General features: G+C 44.7%; 1 protein-coding gene across 1 annotated transcript in view; it reads right to left on the reverse strand.

Moving 5' to 3' along the window:
- ELK1 (ETS transcription factor ELK1) overlaps window positions 1-6,167 on the reverse strand; it is a 679,088-nt gene that overhangs the window by 40,767 nt on the left and 632,154 nt on the right. The window lies entirely within an intron of this gene.

Raw genomic sequence — 6,167 nt, forward strand, 5'->3', positions numbered from 1 at the left:
GTTTATGCTTCTTACACAATCAGACAGCTGGAACTAGGTCCCATTTGCCGAGATCAAGTACCCAAGTATTTTTTTTAATTTTTTCTCATATCTTTATTTAAGAACCATGATTACAAACATGTTTTGTAGTTGGGTTTAAGTTATATAAATAAAACCCCAGGAAGTTTGTTAAGAACAGTACTGTAAATTCTGAACATGTCAGTGCTGAAGCTGAAAATAGGGTTCAATATACTGGTATGCAGCATGAAATATTTAATGAGCTATCAGCATTTAGGAATTTGGGGAGGTGTAGGATAGGAAAAGGGCACAAAAGAAATCCTAGAAAACTCCCAACATCTGGAACTCACAATCCCATTCTGCCTAGCCCCAAAAATGTCCTTTAAATTCTTATTTTCTGAGACCGGAGTGACAGAACAGCGGATAAGGCAAGTGCTTTGCCTGCACCCAATCCAGGTTCAATCCCCAGTATCCCATATAGTCCCCTAACCCTGCCAGGAGTACAGAGCCAGGAGTAATCCCTGTGCATTGCTAGACGTGACCCAAAAACAAAATGAATAATTGTTTTTCTATTTATGATTTATGTTATATACCAAAGCCAGAACTTCCCCCAGATGGCTTTGGGGGATAATCTCTCCCCTCTAGTACTTTCCCATCTGAAATGGAGAATAATTATCTTCAGTACCTACCAATAGGGGAAAGGAAATAAAAGGTTTTAAGTGCTAGTTATTCTAGTCACTAATTTTATTAAACCTTGAGCCAAAAATGCTCCAGCCTTCTCTTGCCTCCCTGAGCCTTACACCACCTTTGGAGAGATGTAGAGGCCACATCTGGGAAAGTTTTTTTGTTTTGTTTTGGGTTTTTGGGTTGTTGTTGTTGTTTTTTTTTTTTGTTGTTGTTGTTGTTGTTGTTGTTTTTTGCTTTGGGGGCCATACCTGGTGACGCTCAGGAGTTACTCCTGGCTATGTGCTCAGAAATCGCTCCTGGCTTGGGGGACCATATGGGATGCCAGGGGATCGAACCGCAGCTCATCCTAGTTTAGTGCATGCAAGGCAAATGCCTTACTGCTTGTGCCACCACTCCAGCCCCAAACAATTTTTGTTTGTTTGTTTGTTTGTTTGTTTTTGGGTCACATTCGGCAGCACTCAGGAGGTACTCCTGGCTCTACACTCAGAAATCGCCCCTGGCTGGCATGGCATACCATATGGGATACTAGGATTTGAACCATCGTCTGTCCTGGATCAGCTGCATGCAAGGCAAATGCCCTACTGCTGTGCTATCTCTTCGGCCTCTGTGGTAATACTTTTTTTTTTCAAGAATTAATGGATGGTTTTACTCATGTAAAATATGAATTACTAATGAAGTCACATATTTACAATATGAAGCTAGTTAATGAACAAGAAACAAAATTCCTAGGACCTGTGAACACTAGGGGGGATAAGGTGAAGGGGGTGACAGAAATGAAGAGGGGATATGGCACCAGCACTTTGATGTCTAACAAGGTGACAATCACATATTAAGTATGAAACTAGAATCCTAAAATCCTATATTATGAACCAGCAAAAAGTCATTTTATTGAAATTCAACAGGGGGCCATACCTAGCAGTGTTTAAGAATCAAACCCAGGCTCTATATACAGAAAATGTGCTCCTGTCCTTGACGTGGCACTTGGAGTCACTCTGGTGGAGCTCAGGCGAACATATGGAATACCGGGGATCAATCTCAGCCGCATACAAGACAAGTGCCTTACCATTGCCTTTCTTCTCTAGTGAACTAAAGGGAAGTTGAACACTGCAGTGACAGTGGTGGGAGTATACTAAGGGGTTTTAGGATTGTCCAGATGCCAGGGAAGGGATACCTTATATGTGGATTCAATAAGGGAATTAATAATAATTCAATAATTAATACCTTAATACACACATTCATACCTACAATCAAATGCATAGCTCTTAGGCTTACTACTAGAGGCTCTCTGACAATTTATACATCCAACAAGACAAACTGCCATGAGGATACAAAACATTTCCTTATAAGAAAAGCCCCTTCCCACTATGCACCCCTACCCGATAGTGCATTCCTGGCTCCCAGTTCACCAAGTAGCCAGCATTCTGTTCCTCCAATTGATTTTTAATGTTTAAATTTTGTTTTTGGACCATTCCCTGTGGTGCTCAGGGCTTAATTTCTTAGTTTTTGGACAACACCTGGTGATGCTCCGGGCATACTCCTGGTTCTGCACTCAGAATTGCTCGTGGCAGGGATTGGGGACCATATGGGATGCAGGTGATGGAACCTGGGTTGGCGCATGCTAGGCAAACACTACGATAGTTGTTTTTTTTTTTTTAATGTTCTTAACTTGTGGATTAGTTAGAAATATAGAGGACCAGTTAGCAGGTCCAGGAAGACGTTTAGACTCTCTGGAGTTCCAAAGATGAATGCTACTTGGGGGTTGGTTTATAATTTACAAGTTCATTCCATCCAAAACAAAGCTCATCCCTGGTTAATCTTTGTATCTGTTTACAATCTGTTTACCCAAAACAGATATTTTCCTACTTATATTTTACATGTGTCAAGAAAACCTAGCCTTCTGTCCACACAATCTCTGTACTCAATAAATAAAAAAATTCAGTCTCTTTCAGAAGAAAAGGAAGGAAGGGAGGGAGGGAGGGAGAAAGAAAAAAGATGAAAGAGAAACATTCTGGAAGATTTGACTTCTAGCCATCAAGGGTCTTTGCGACAGGGCAAATATTTGTTGGTTTCACCACTTCTTTGCTTCTTCTCTAATCTGTGTGGGTTTAACCTGACCGTCCCTAACCCTCTGGGTTAGGCAATTGCTTCTCCCGCTTTTCCTCCGTTCCCCGAGGCATTTTAGCTACATGAGTTGGTTTTCTTTTCAACTGTTAAACAACCTATGGGTCCAAACTCCAAAACTTAGGTTCAGTGAGCACTGAGCTTCCGTTCCACCTCCCAGCCTCAGGAGAGCTCGGCAGGAATTTTTAGCCACTAAAAAAAAAAAAAAAAAAAAAAAAAAGAAGAAGAAGAAGAAGAACAGGGGCCAACAATGCGGCGAGAAAAATGAGTTCCAGTTGGCACCCGCTCCCCTTAAGCCGCTGAGTCCAGGTCGCGCCGACCTCCCTCCCCACCATTCAGCCCACGTGTGCTGTGCCAAGGAGAAGAAAAGATCTGCAAACTGCGGAGCCAAAGCAAACGCGGCCCAGTGTTCAGCGCTGAGCCACCGGAAAGAGGCCTGCCGCCATCTTGCACCCTCCCCCCCCCTCCCCCCGGGAATGCGTGTGCAGCTCGCCTTGCCGTGAAGCGCTGCCGGCAGTGCCTGGAGCCAAGGACAGGCCCTTCCTACCATCCGCTGCGCTGGGCCTTGCTGCGGCTTCAGCTGAGCTCACGCAGTGGTGCCCTCTTCCGAGGTGCCACAGGTACCCACCCCGGGGATGGCGTGGGCCACCGTACCTCCTTACTGCGCCTCCCCACCTCTCCACCGGGCCACCTTCCTAGGAGCCTGGGAGGAAGCGCGTTAGCCCCTGGTGTTAGCCCCTGGGTGGCACCACCGAGTGTGGGAAGGTCACAAGGGTGTCATTGCACCAGGCCTGGACAGCTCAACCTTATGTGATGGCCAGAAGGTCTTTGAAAAGGGGGTCTATCGCTCTGATTCCACCTGCTCTGACTTTAAAGGAGGCTTTCTGAAATTAATTTGCACTCCTCATTCTTTTGTGATTATAGATATCTTATTATTCATCTTTCTTTTAATGTGCTACAGGCCCCATGGCTTGCGCATGTGACTCCTGAACTCCACCAATGAGATAAATAAAGCTCAAGCCCCTCTTTTTCAAAGACTTTTTTTTATCATTTTTGTTTGTATTTTTAGTTTGGGTTTGGGGGCTACACCTGTCTGTGCTAAGGGACAAGAAGGGGCCCGGGCATCATGCGTTTAGCCCTTTGACTAAGGAGTCCTCGATTTTTCGAACATTTAATGTCAGAAAAAGCAGGGCCTAAAGAGATAGTGCAGCGGGTAAGGCCTTGCACGTGGCTGACCTGCATTGGATCCTCTGTATCCTATAAGACCCCCAGAGCACTTCCAGTAGTAATTCTTGAATGCAAAGCGAGGAATAACCTGAGCATTGTTGAGACAAAACTAGGGACCCAGAATGATTGTACAGCAGGTAGGAAGATTGCCTTGCATGAGGCTGGCCTGGGTTCCATCACTGACATTCTATGGTTTCCTGAGCCTGCCAGGAGTTATCCCTGAGCACTATTGGGTATGACCCCCCCCCCAAAAAAAAAGGAAGAAAAAGCAAAGCAATGATTCTTTTTAATTAATAAATGTTTTAATTGAATCAGAAAATTTGTTTTTCCTCTCCCAGGTGTTTTTATTGTTTTAAGGGCACAAAGGTTGGAGAGTATGCTAGGGCCACACACAAAAGGAAGAGAAGTAACCTTGCCCTCTGCTCAGGTGTCACTAGCAGCACTTGGTGATTAAACTAGGGTTGGCCACACAGGAAAGCAAGCACTTTCACCCCTATAACTATCTGCCCCAGTCCCTCCCCCAATGAATTTCTTTGGCAACGTTTGTGAGTTTCTTTTGTGGTCATTTTCCCAAGTCCTAGTCTCATGCCTTAGACTCCCAGCATATGTTTCTGCCTAGGGGAGAGGTTAGACTGCCAAACTGGTGTGACCTACTAGCAAGAAATTAGCTGAGCTGAACACCGCCTGAATGCCCAGTTACATTGTTTTCTCCATCCCTCTTTTGAAGTTGAAAATGGATGATTACTTCAGATTCAAGATTAGATGGCAGAATGGAGGGTAACAGAGAGGTTGCTGGGAAGTAACCCATAGCATAGTAGGAGAGAGAGTCTGGAGCACAGTGAGTGGTGATAAGGGATCAAAAGAGTACCACTAAAACCCAAACTATTTATAAATAATGGGGTGGTGGCAGGGGCAGGAGGAAGGGAAGGGTCATAGGCACTTCATGTGGCCAGTAACTTTGTATATCAAAGCCAGAGACATTTTTTCCAGTTTTTGGGTCACTCCTGACTCAGTAATTACTCTCGACAATGCTTGTGGGAACATATGGGATACCATATGAGTTGGGCACATGCAAGGCAAGCAATCTACCTGCTGTACTACCACTTTGGCTCCAAAATACCTGAACACAGTTTGTAGTCCTATTACCTAAACTATAATAAAACAATTTAAATATAAATGCTACTAAATAATCATACTTTTTATTTTTTTTTCTTGAGAGAGAATGGAGAGAGGAGAGAGACAGAGAGAGGAAAAAAGAGAGGAGAGGAGTCAGAGAGAAAGCACAGCAGTAGGGTCTTTGCCTTGCACGAAGCTGATCCCGGAGCACCTGGTTTTGATTCCTGGCAACCCATATGGTCCCCGGAGCATGCCAGGAGCAACTTCTGAGCACAGAGTTATGAGTAACCCCTGAGCATGGTCCTGTGTGGCCTATAAACTAAAAAAAAGAAAAGAAAGAGAGGAGAGAAAAGAAAGAAAACAGAAAAATGGGGGGAATCGAGGGAGAGAGGAAGGGAGGAAGAGAGAAAGAGAGGGAGGGATGAGTCAGAGGGAAAGATGGAGAGAGGGGGGAAGAGGGGGAGTGGGAGAGGGAGAGAGAAGAAGAGAAGAGAGAGGAGAGAAAGATAGAGAGAGGAGAGAGACAGAGAGAAGAAAGAGGAAAGGAGAGAGAGGAGAGAGAGACAGAGAGGAGAAAGAGAAGAGACAGAGGAGAAAGAGAGAGCAATAATCATACTTTTAAAAGTGCAGTTTGATGGGTCTGAGAGTGAACCTGTATGCTTTGATTGATATATTGAATCTGGGTTCAATCTCATCGCTGCATGGATCCCAGAGTCCCGAAGGAAATGACCCCACCACTCCCAACTAGTTGTGACCTAAAAACAAAAACATAGAATAAAAATATTGGGGGGGGGGTACACAAACACTTCAGGGTTTAAGTAAACCACTTGACTTACAGGCAATAATCAGATTCAATCATGGCAAGCATTACCAGTTGTGAACTCTGCTCATATGGCAGGCCTTGAGCACCGCAAAGTGTCACTCCCTTCGTCCAAAAAAACACTTGAGGGGGGTGCAGAGCAGAAAGGTCTTGCCTGGTAAAGAGCTTGAGTGACTCTGGTTGGCTGGGGCAGGAGGAT

This window comes from Suncus etruscus, chromosome X (genome assembly GCF_024139225.1).
Source record: "Suncus etruscus isolate mSunEtr1 chromosome X, mSunEtr1.pri.cur, whole genome shotgun sequence".
In the NCBI taxonomy this organism is placed as follows: Eukaryota; Metazoa; Chordata; class Mammalia; order Eulipotyphla; family Soricidae; genus Suncus; species Suncus etruscus.